General features: G+C 41.3%; 1 pseudogene; it reads left to right on the forward strand.

Annotated features, from left to right (window-relative positions):
- Positions 1–6,622: 6,622 nt before the first annotated feature.
- Positions 6,623–8,739, forward strand: LOC106723661 (annotated as a pseudogene).
- The last annotated feature ends 920 nt before the right edge of the window (positions 8,740–9,659 follow it).

Here is a 9,659-nt window from a genome sequence, read left to right on the forward strand (position 1 = left end):
GGCTCTTCCTTAGCCTTAGGAGTACCCTAATTAAGTTAATAACAATGTACCTACCTATATAGTTTAAGTTTAAAAAATTTGGCTCTCAAAAGAAATTTCAATCGTTGTACTGTTGATATTTGGCTCTGTTGACTAATGAGTTTGCCGACCACTGCTTTAGCCGGTTTGGCTCAGTGGATAGAGCGTCGGTCTGTGGACTGAAGGATCCCAGGTTCGATTCCGGTCAAGGGCATGTACGTTGGTTTCGGGCACATCCCCAGTAGGAGGTGTTCAGGAGGCAGCTGATCGATGTTTCTCTCTCATTGATGTTTCTAACTCTCTATCCCTCTCCCTTTCTCTCTGTAAAAAATCAATAAAATATATTTTAAAAACAACAAAAAAACCCAAAAAACTGTAGTCTTACTTCCCCACTCTGACTGTTGAAGTTACTAGAAGCAGTCTGGGAGCCCAAGGAAATAGCCCTCATATCTCCTGTCTTTTTTTTTTTTTTAATTCTCGGGGGAGGATATTTTTCCATTGATTTTTAGAGAGAGTGGAAGAGAGAGGGAAAGACAGAGAGAAACACTGATGTGAAAGAAACACATTGATTGGCTGCTCTCCCACATGTGCCCCTAGGAGGAGCCTGCAATCGAGGTATGTGCCCTTGACCTGAATCAAACCTGGCACAGCTTCTGTCCGCAGGCCGACACTCTATCCACCAAGCCAAACTGGCTAGGGCTCTTCTGTCTTTATTTGAGCCTGGTTTAATTTTCTCTCACATCTGTGATATTTCCCAAATAATTTTTAGCTCTTTTCTTCTCCCAAGTATTAATGGGACAATACACAGTCCCAGAACTATGTCATCTGATCTCCCCTTCTTCTGTTTACTCATGTGCCTATTTCTCTAATTCCCTCTGCATGCCTTAAATACCAGGCTTCCCCATGACTTGTTTCTGCCCTTTCCCTTCCAAATATCTGTACCTCCAACTGTGGTTCTTCCTTAGCTCTAGGGCATTTTTTGGTTCTAACCCCAAACCCAGAAACTCTTCTTGTCCTGGGGTTACTGGCGCTCAAATACAATCTGCATGAATGCTTCCTGACATTTATAGATTTCCCTTTGCTCTTTGAAACTTGGCAGCCTGTCTGCCACCGGCCTCCTTCCACTTCTACAATGAAATCGCCTGGTCATAATCCCGTCACAGCTTTCCTTATCAAAACCCACTTATCAGGCATCTGAAGATAACACTCAATTTCTCTTTTCAAATCTAGTTGATAAAGCAAAATACTTGGTCTGAAAAGCAACTGTGCAATAACAACCAAAACAACATTTAGTTATAATTTAATTTAATTTATTATTATTTTAAATCCTCATCAAGGATATTTTTTTCCATTGATCCTTAGTAGTCGTTAAATTTAAATTAAAAGTTAAAAATAGACCGTGAAAGTGTTTCTTTTAAAATTACACAATTAAATATCTATTGTCAATTTAGATTACCTTAGACAGTTCTCTTTGGAAATTTTCATTTTATTATAGAAATTAATTTTGCTGAGACAAGAGTTTGAGTCGTACACTTTTTGTTCTTTCTAAAGCAAGTATTACCAGTGTTAACTGCAAAATATTAGATTAAAATTTTTTTTGTTTTCTTAGTATCATTTATTTATTTATTTTTAAACAAAGGCTTTCTTTTTTAATCTTTATTGTTGAGAGTACTATAGATGTCCTCCTTTTTTCTCCCTATTGCCCCCCTCCACCAGGTTCCCACCCCACCTCAGGCCTTCATCACCCTACTGTTCCTGTCCATAGGTAAGATTTTTGCTTAATCTCTTCCAACCCACCTCCCCGCTTCCCTCTGAGATTCATCAGTCTGTTCCATGCCTCTGATTCTATTTTATTCACCAGTTTATTTTATTAGATTTCTTCTTCGTTTATTTTGACTTTTAGATTAAATTGTTGATAGAGATGTATTTGTTACCATTTTATTGTTCATATTTTTTATTTCTTCTCCTTCTCCTCCTTCTCCTTCTCCTTCTCCTTCTCCTTCTCCTTCTCTTTCTCCTCCATCTTCTTCTCCAAGAATACCCTTCAACATTTCATGTAATACTGGTTTGGTGTTGATGAGCTTTTTTAGCTTTTTCTTGTTTGTGAAGCTCTTTCTTGTTTCTGACCCTCAATTCTAAATAAGAGCTTTGCTGGGTAATCTTGGTTGTAGGTCCTTACTATTCATCACTTTGACTATTTCTTGCCACTCCCTTCTGGCCTGCAAAGTTTATGTTGAGAAATCAGCTGACAGTTTTATGGGTGCTCCCTTGTAGGTAACTAACTACTTTTTTCTTACTGCTGATTCTCTCTTTGTCTTTAACCCTTGACATTTTAATTATGATGTATCTTGGTGTGGGCCTCTTTGGGTTCCTCTTGTTTGGGACTCTGAGCTTCCTGGACTTGTGAGTCTCTCTCATCACGTAGGGGAAGTTTTCTGTCATTATTTCTTCACATAGGTTTTCAATATCTTTCTCTCTCTCTTCTCCTTCTGGCACCCCCATAATGTGAGTGTTGGTTGCTTGAAGTTGTCCCAGAGGCTCCTTACACTATCTTCATAATTTTGGATTCTTTTTTCTTTTCGCTCTTCTGATTGTGTGTTTTTTGCTTCCTCATATTTCAAATCATTGATTTGATACTCAGAATCTTCTATTCTACTGTTGAATCCCTGTAAATTCTTTTTTATTTTAGTTAATGTATGCTTAATTTCTGACTGGTCCTTTTTCATGTCTTTGACATTCTCACTAAGATCCTTGAAAGTCTCATGAAGATCCTTGAGAAACCTTATAACCATGGTTTTGAATTCTATTCATTAGTTTGCTTGCTTCCATTTCTTTTGTTTGTGACATGTTTCTTTGTCTCTGCATTTTGGTTGCTTCCCTGGTTTTTTTTCTATGTATTAAGTAAAACTGCTATATCTCCTAGAATTGGTAGAGTGGCCTTGTGTAGTAGGTGTCCTATAGGGCCCAGTGGCTCCGTTCCCCCAATCATCTGAGCTGGGCACTCTAGGTGCATTCCTGTGTGGGCTGTGTGCCCAGAGGAGGCCCAGTTGTGAAACAAGGGGGACTGATGCTAGTGCTGAGTCTTGGGCCTTTTATTAGTAGGTTTGGGGCACCCTGACACCAGCTGCAGCTTTTTTGAGAGATTTTAGCAAAGTCTGAAGCCTGAGCCAGGACAGGCCATTCATGTGAAAAAGCTGCTGCAGCCCTAACCGGTTTGGCTCAGTGGATAGAGCGTCGGTCTGTGGACTGAAGGGTCCCAGGTTCAATTCCAGTCAAGGGCATGTACCGTGGTTGTGGGCACATACCCAGTAGGGAATGTGCAGGAGGCAGTTGATCAATGTTTCTCTCTCATTGATGTTTCTAACTCTCTATCCCTCTCCATTCCTCTCTGTAAAAAATCAATAAAATATATTAAAAAATGAATCTTAAAAAAAAAACTGCTGCAAATAGCTTGGGTGGGGCTGCAAATTGGATGGGGTAGGATCTTAGGGAATCCACAGGGTGGAGCAAATCATGTGATCTAGGCTGATGGAGACTCAGATATGGCTGCCAGTCAACCCTGCAACAGGAACAGTGACCCCTGTGACCACTCACAGCTGGGACAAAGCTACCCTGAGTTCCTGCTCTTATGCCAGACAATCCAATTCCTCCCTGTATGTCTGGATCCCCTAATGCTGTCTGGTGCTGGGAGTCCAAGTAAGTTAGTGCTCTGGCCCTTTAAATGGAACACCTAGGTCTTCAGCAGCCTCCATGTCACTCAACCACAATCCCTGCTGGTTTTTACAGCTCATAGTTGCAGGGACTTCTCTTCCCAGCTCTGGAAATCTGGGCTGGGGATCTGGTGTGGGGCTCAGACCCCTGGCTCCTCACAGGCAGCCTCCACAGGGACATCTCCCTCCTGATTAAAAAAACAGCACAACATGGGTGTTGGATCAACCCATTTGGTGCCTCTGCTCCTCCTACCAGTCTCTATGTGTTTTCTTCTTTACTTCTCTAGTTGTAGGACTTACATTCAGGAAGCTTCCAAGTGGTTCTGAATGATGGCTATTCTCTATTTTAGTTGTAATTTTGATGTGGTTGTGGGAGGCGGCATGTACTGACATTTACCTACACCACCCTAGATTAAAATTTTGAATGGAAGGTTTTGGTGAAATTTTTCTTTCAATTACAGATACAGTTTCTTTCAATTCTGCTCATGTCTGCAAATGAAATAGAAATTGCAGCCAAATATGAATGTAATGAAAAATAAGTCAATAGTAGGTGTTGCTGTCATAGTTCACTCAGTGCAAAAATAAGCTAACAGAGTATGTGGTAAGAAAATAAAATTTGTTTTTATCAATTTGTCTCTTAACATAAAGTGACAACATAAAATTCTTTAAATGCAGAATGTGATTTTTATCTTGACAGGTTCTCTTTGACATCTTCTGAGAACAAATCTTGTTAAATTATTGAGCAATTCTGACTTATGCAATGACATACTTCATTACTCATCTCAGCAGCAGGTTGGCAATTCGGAGAATGAAGCTCCCCTGTGTTGTTAGAGGTGGTTGGAAAGGCAGGTCCACAGAGACGGGCAAGGTGGCCACCCCAGATTCCATTGATTTTTAGAGAGTGGAATGCGCGGGGGGTGGAGAGAGAGAGAGAGAAACACCAATGTGAGAAAAACACTTGGATTGGTTGCTGCCCACATGCTCCCTGACCAGGGCCTGGGATGGGTCCTGCAATCCAGGTACGTGCCCTTGACAAGGAATCAAACCTGAGATTCTTCAGTGCACAGGCCAATTGTCTAACCACTGAACAATGGCAGCCAGGGCTGCACTAGAGGTTTTTACCAAATTTTCCAGGAGGTTCTGTTTTTCAAATGGCTAAAAGTAAAGCAATTAGAAATAAATTAAAATATGAGAAAAGTTTACTCTCATGATTTTAATGCTGGAAAACAGACATGTAAGAATTGAAATTTAATACTGGGGATTTCCCCCCCGCTATCAAAATTGTTTTCATTATTGTAAAAAATAAGTGTTTGTACACTTAAAAATTGTTAAGGTGGAAATTTTATGTATATTTTCCAAATATATATATTTTTTAATTTTAGAGGGAAGAAACAAGAGAGAAAAACATTGATGTGATGAGGGAAATATTGATCAGTTGCCTCCCCCACTTGCCCGACCAGGGATCAAACATGTGCCCTGACTGGGAAGTGAACCTGCCACTTTTTAAAAAATAATAATTGCTTTTATTTAAAAAATATATTTTTATTGATTTCAGAGAGGAAGAGAGAGGGAGAGAGAGTTAAAAACATCAATGATGTGAGAGAATCATTGACTAGCTGCATCCTGCATGCCCCACACTGGGGTTCAAACTCGCAACCTGGGCATATGTCCTGACTGGGAATTGAACCATGACCTCCTGGTTCATAGGTCGATGCTCAACGAGTGAGCCACACTAGCCAGGCTGAATCTGCCACCTTTTGAGTGTATGGGACAATGCTCCAACGAACTGAGCCACAACAGCCTTGGCTAAAATAATTTTTAAAAGAATCCTAGTGGTGAAATCTATTAAATAAAGGCTTTTAAAAATACATGATAAAAGTCAATGACAAGCCCTAGCTGTCTTGGCTCAGTGGATAGAGTGTCGGCCTGCGGACTGAGGGGTCCCAGGTTCGATTCTGGCCAAGGGCACATGCCTGAGTTGCGGGCTCGATCCCCAGTAGGGGGTGTGCAGGAGGCAGCCGATCGATGATTCTCTCCCATCATCGATGTTTCTATCTCTCTCATTCTCCCTTCCTCTCTGAAATCAATCAATAAATATATATATTTTTTAAAAAGTCAATGACAAAAACAAAACTAGGCCCTACTAGGCCAGGTAGCTCAGTTGGTTAGAGCATTGTCCAGATATGCCAAGGTTGCGGGTTCAATCCCGGGTCAGGGCACATACAAGAATCAACCAATGAATGCATAAATAAGTGGAACAACAAATCGATGTTTTTCTCTCTGTGTCTTTAAAAAAAAGAAAAATCAGTGAATGCATGAATGGGTGGGACAATAAATCAATGTTTCACTCTCTTCTGCCTTCATTTCTCTCTTTCTCAAATAAATAAAAATTAAAAAACAACAACAAAGAAAAAGACAAAAAATACAAGATAGAAAACATTTGTTTACTCATCTACTGTCTATTCATCTATTACTCTCTGAAAAATAATAGTAATCCACTTTTCCATAAATCTGACTTCCAATAATATAAACCTTTTGGGACATGTCCAGGAACTAAAGAAGCAAAAGGTCTTTTAATGGTTGAAGTAGCCATCACTGATAAATTGAGTCCCTGAGCCCATAGCCCCAGCATCATCTCTGCTCTGACTGGTGCTAGAGATACAGTCTTTGAGCTGACCTCTTCCTCATTCCACAAAAACCACTCCTTTCCCCTCAAAGTATAAAGGGGTAAATTTGGTTGCAATTTCCTAGTTATCAGTACACTAGAGGCCCGATTCATGATGATTTGTGCAAGAATGGGCCTTCTTTCCCCTGGCTGCCGCACCACCTTCGCTCTGGCCAGAGCTGCCTTTCCACCTTCCCACGCTGCCCAGAGGCCTGGAGCAGCTGGGGCCATGTGGAACGCCTGCGTCACTGCCATGGTGACAACGCAAGCATCCCGCCCCGCCCCCAGCCGCTCAGCGCCTGCATATGCAAATTAACCTGCCATCTTTGTTGGGTTAATTTTCATACTCACTCCTGATTGGCTGGTGGGTGTCACGAAGGTATGGTCAATTTGCATCTTACTCCTTTATTAGTATAGGTTGTAATCCACACTTTGTGGAGATTCCCTTTAGAGAGCCTATAATTCAGTGTTTCCAAGCTCTGGAGTTTTATCTATGAAGGTTTGAATCCCAGATCCTTGATCTGGGGCAAGTTGCTTCTGTTGTCCATGTGTTAGGGTCCTTTTCTATAAGATGGGATTAATAACATGGTTGTCTAGAGCAGGGGTCCTCAAAATTTTTAAACAGGGGGCCAGTTCACTGTCCCTCAGACCGTTGGAGGGCCGGACTATAGTTTTAAAAAAAAAACTATGCACACTGCACATATCTTATTTTGAAGTAAAAAAACAAAATAGGAACAAATACAATATTTGTATTTGCATGTGGCCCGCGGGCTGTAGTTTGAGGACCCCTGGTCTAGAGGATTGAATGAAATAATACACAAGTTTAGGGCAATACCTGGGATAGAGAAAGACACACACATCCTCACACACATATAGATGCTACCTTAATAAATTAATTTATACACTGTAACATTGCCACTATTGTAGGCTTTGTACTCACCTGACCTTGTGTTCTCTTTTTCCCCCTTCTCAGCTGGATGAATTATGTGGATGTACTTATTTACCTGATTATTTAATTTCAACATAATTTTTGTTGTTTAAAATCACCCAGAATCACTATACCCCTTTATCCCTTTTAACATTTGGCTGCCTCCTTTTCTGGAATATATATTTACATTGTTTCACAAAATTAGGTACTGTCACTTGCTTTTCTTCTTGAACAGACTGTAAATCCCACCAGGAAATAGATCATGTGGTTTTGCTCACCATGGTATCCCCTGTACCTGGTTTAGCCCATGGATCATAGCAGGCACTCACAAAATTAAAAAAACAAAAAACCCAAAGGAAGGAATGACACCATGTTAATAAACACTTATTCACAGGATCATTAATCATAATCACATACCTATATAGGTATGTCACAGTTTCCCCAAGCAAGCTTCTAAACTTATTTCCAATTTGATTCATATATATATTTGAAATATTTTAAAAGATATTTTTTAAAAGGAACAAAGAATAACAGCACACATTATTAAACCTAATCATCCAGAATCAAATTTTAAGATTTTGACAGTTTTGCTTCACTTTTTTGGATAAAAGAAATAAAGCATTGCAGATGAAGTTTAAAGTCTGCATTTTTCTTTCCTCAGTTTAATTTCCCTTCTTCTTACATGGCCAATAGCTGTTATGGATTTAGTGTGTACACCTTCAATCCATGCTGATACTTACAAAAAGTATGTGATTCATATGGATTCTGTGGGATTTTGTTTATTTATAAATATGGTATCTTACTGTATATCTAGTTCTGCAACTTGCTTGTTTGTTTGTTTTGTTAATCCTCACCCGAGGATATTTTTTCCATTGCTTTTCAGAGAGTGGAAAGGAGGTAGGGAGGGACCCTCTTCCCCAAAGCAGGTTTGCTATTCATTTGACCCCGAAAACCCCACAAAATCATGCAAATCAAGAGGCTCAAATCTTCGTATTCACTTTAAGAACACTTGTGAAACTGCTCAGGCCACCAAGGGTATGCATATTTGAAAAGCCACTAAGTATCTGAAGGATGTCACTTTACAGAAGCAGTGTGTGTTATTCTGTCGTTACAGTGGTGGAACTGGTTAAGTGTGCCCAGGGCTGGACACTGGGTCAGTGGCCCAAAAAGAGTGCTGAATTTTTGCTGCACATACTTAAAAATACAGAGAACAATGCTGAACTTAAGGGTTTAGTTGTAGATTCCCTGGTCATTGAGCACATCCAGGTGAACAAAGCTCCCAAGATGCAGTGTAGAACTTACAGAGCTCATGCCACATTGAGATGATCTTGATTGTTTCTAAACCAGAAACGGAGGTGCACAGAAGAAAAATATCCCAGAAGAAACTGAAGAAACAAAAACTTATGGCCCAGGAATAAATTCAGCATAAAATAAATACTAATAAAAGTAAAAGCAGTGACGTGCCCAGGTGATTCAGCTACCAGTGGTCGGCAAACTCATTAGTCAACAGAGCCAAATATCAACAGTGGAGAAAACCAAGATGGCGGCATAGGTAAACAGCGGAGTTTGCTGTCTCGAACAACCACTTCAAAAATACAACTACAAGACGGAACAGACATCATCCAGAACCACAGGAAGGCTGGCTGAGTGGAAATTCTACAACTAGAAGGAAAGAGAAAAGCATACCGAGACTTAGAGGAGGCGCAGTGCGGAGGAGGCGCACGGAAGTAAAATACTAAGGTGCGGAGGTGCATGTGGAGCAGGCTGGCGACTGAGGGCGCGGTTGTCGTTTTCAATTGGGGGGAAGTCTCAGGCTCTGAGCTCCAGTTCCGGGTGAGTCTCTAGGGACCCAGACTCATACGGGAGAAGCGGGACTGTCTGGCATCGGTCGGAACCTGAGGGCAGTTTTCTCTCCGAGGGGCTTGCAGCGATTACCAGGACACTGAGAAGCAGAGCCTCTGAGGGAAAGACTGAGAGCAGCCATAACTGCTAGCCCCGCCCTGTTGATCCCGTGGGACCTGCCCTGCCCAAGCCCTGCAGGGAGGCTTTTGCTGAATAGCCGCAGGCAAAGGCTAGATTAGCACCTCCATAGAGATCCAGGAGCCAGGAAATCCAGAGGTCAGAGTGGGACCATCCAGTTTGCAGCTCCGTGGAAACATAAAGGACACACTCAGGGGGCAGACTCAGTGAGCACCAAAGCCCCATTGAAGCAAGTCTTGCCCCATAAGGGTGTCTCCAGCACAGAAGTTCTCCCACTGCAGACACAGCTGATTCTCACAACCAATTGGCCTGGAGGTCAATTCCTCCCAGTGTTAACTACAACAATCAAGGCTTAACC

This window comes from Myotis brandtii, unplaced genomic scaffold (genome assembly GCF_000412655.1).
Source record: "Myotis brandtii unplaced genomic scaffold, ASM41265v1 scaffold62, whole genome shotgun sequence".
Lineage (NCBI taxonomy): Eukaryota > Metazoa > Chordata > Mammalia > Chiroptera > Vespertilionidae > Myotis > Myotis brandtii.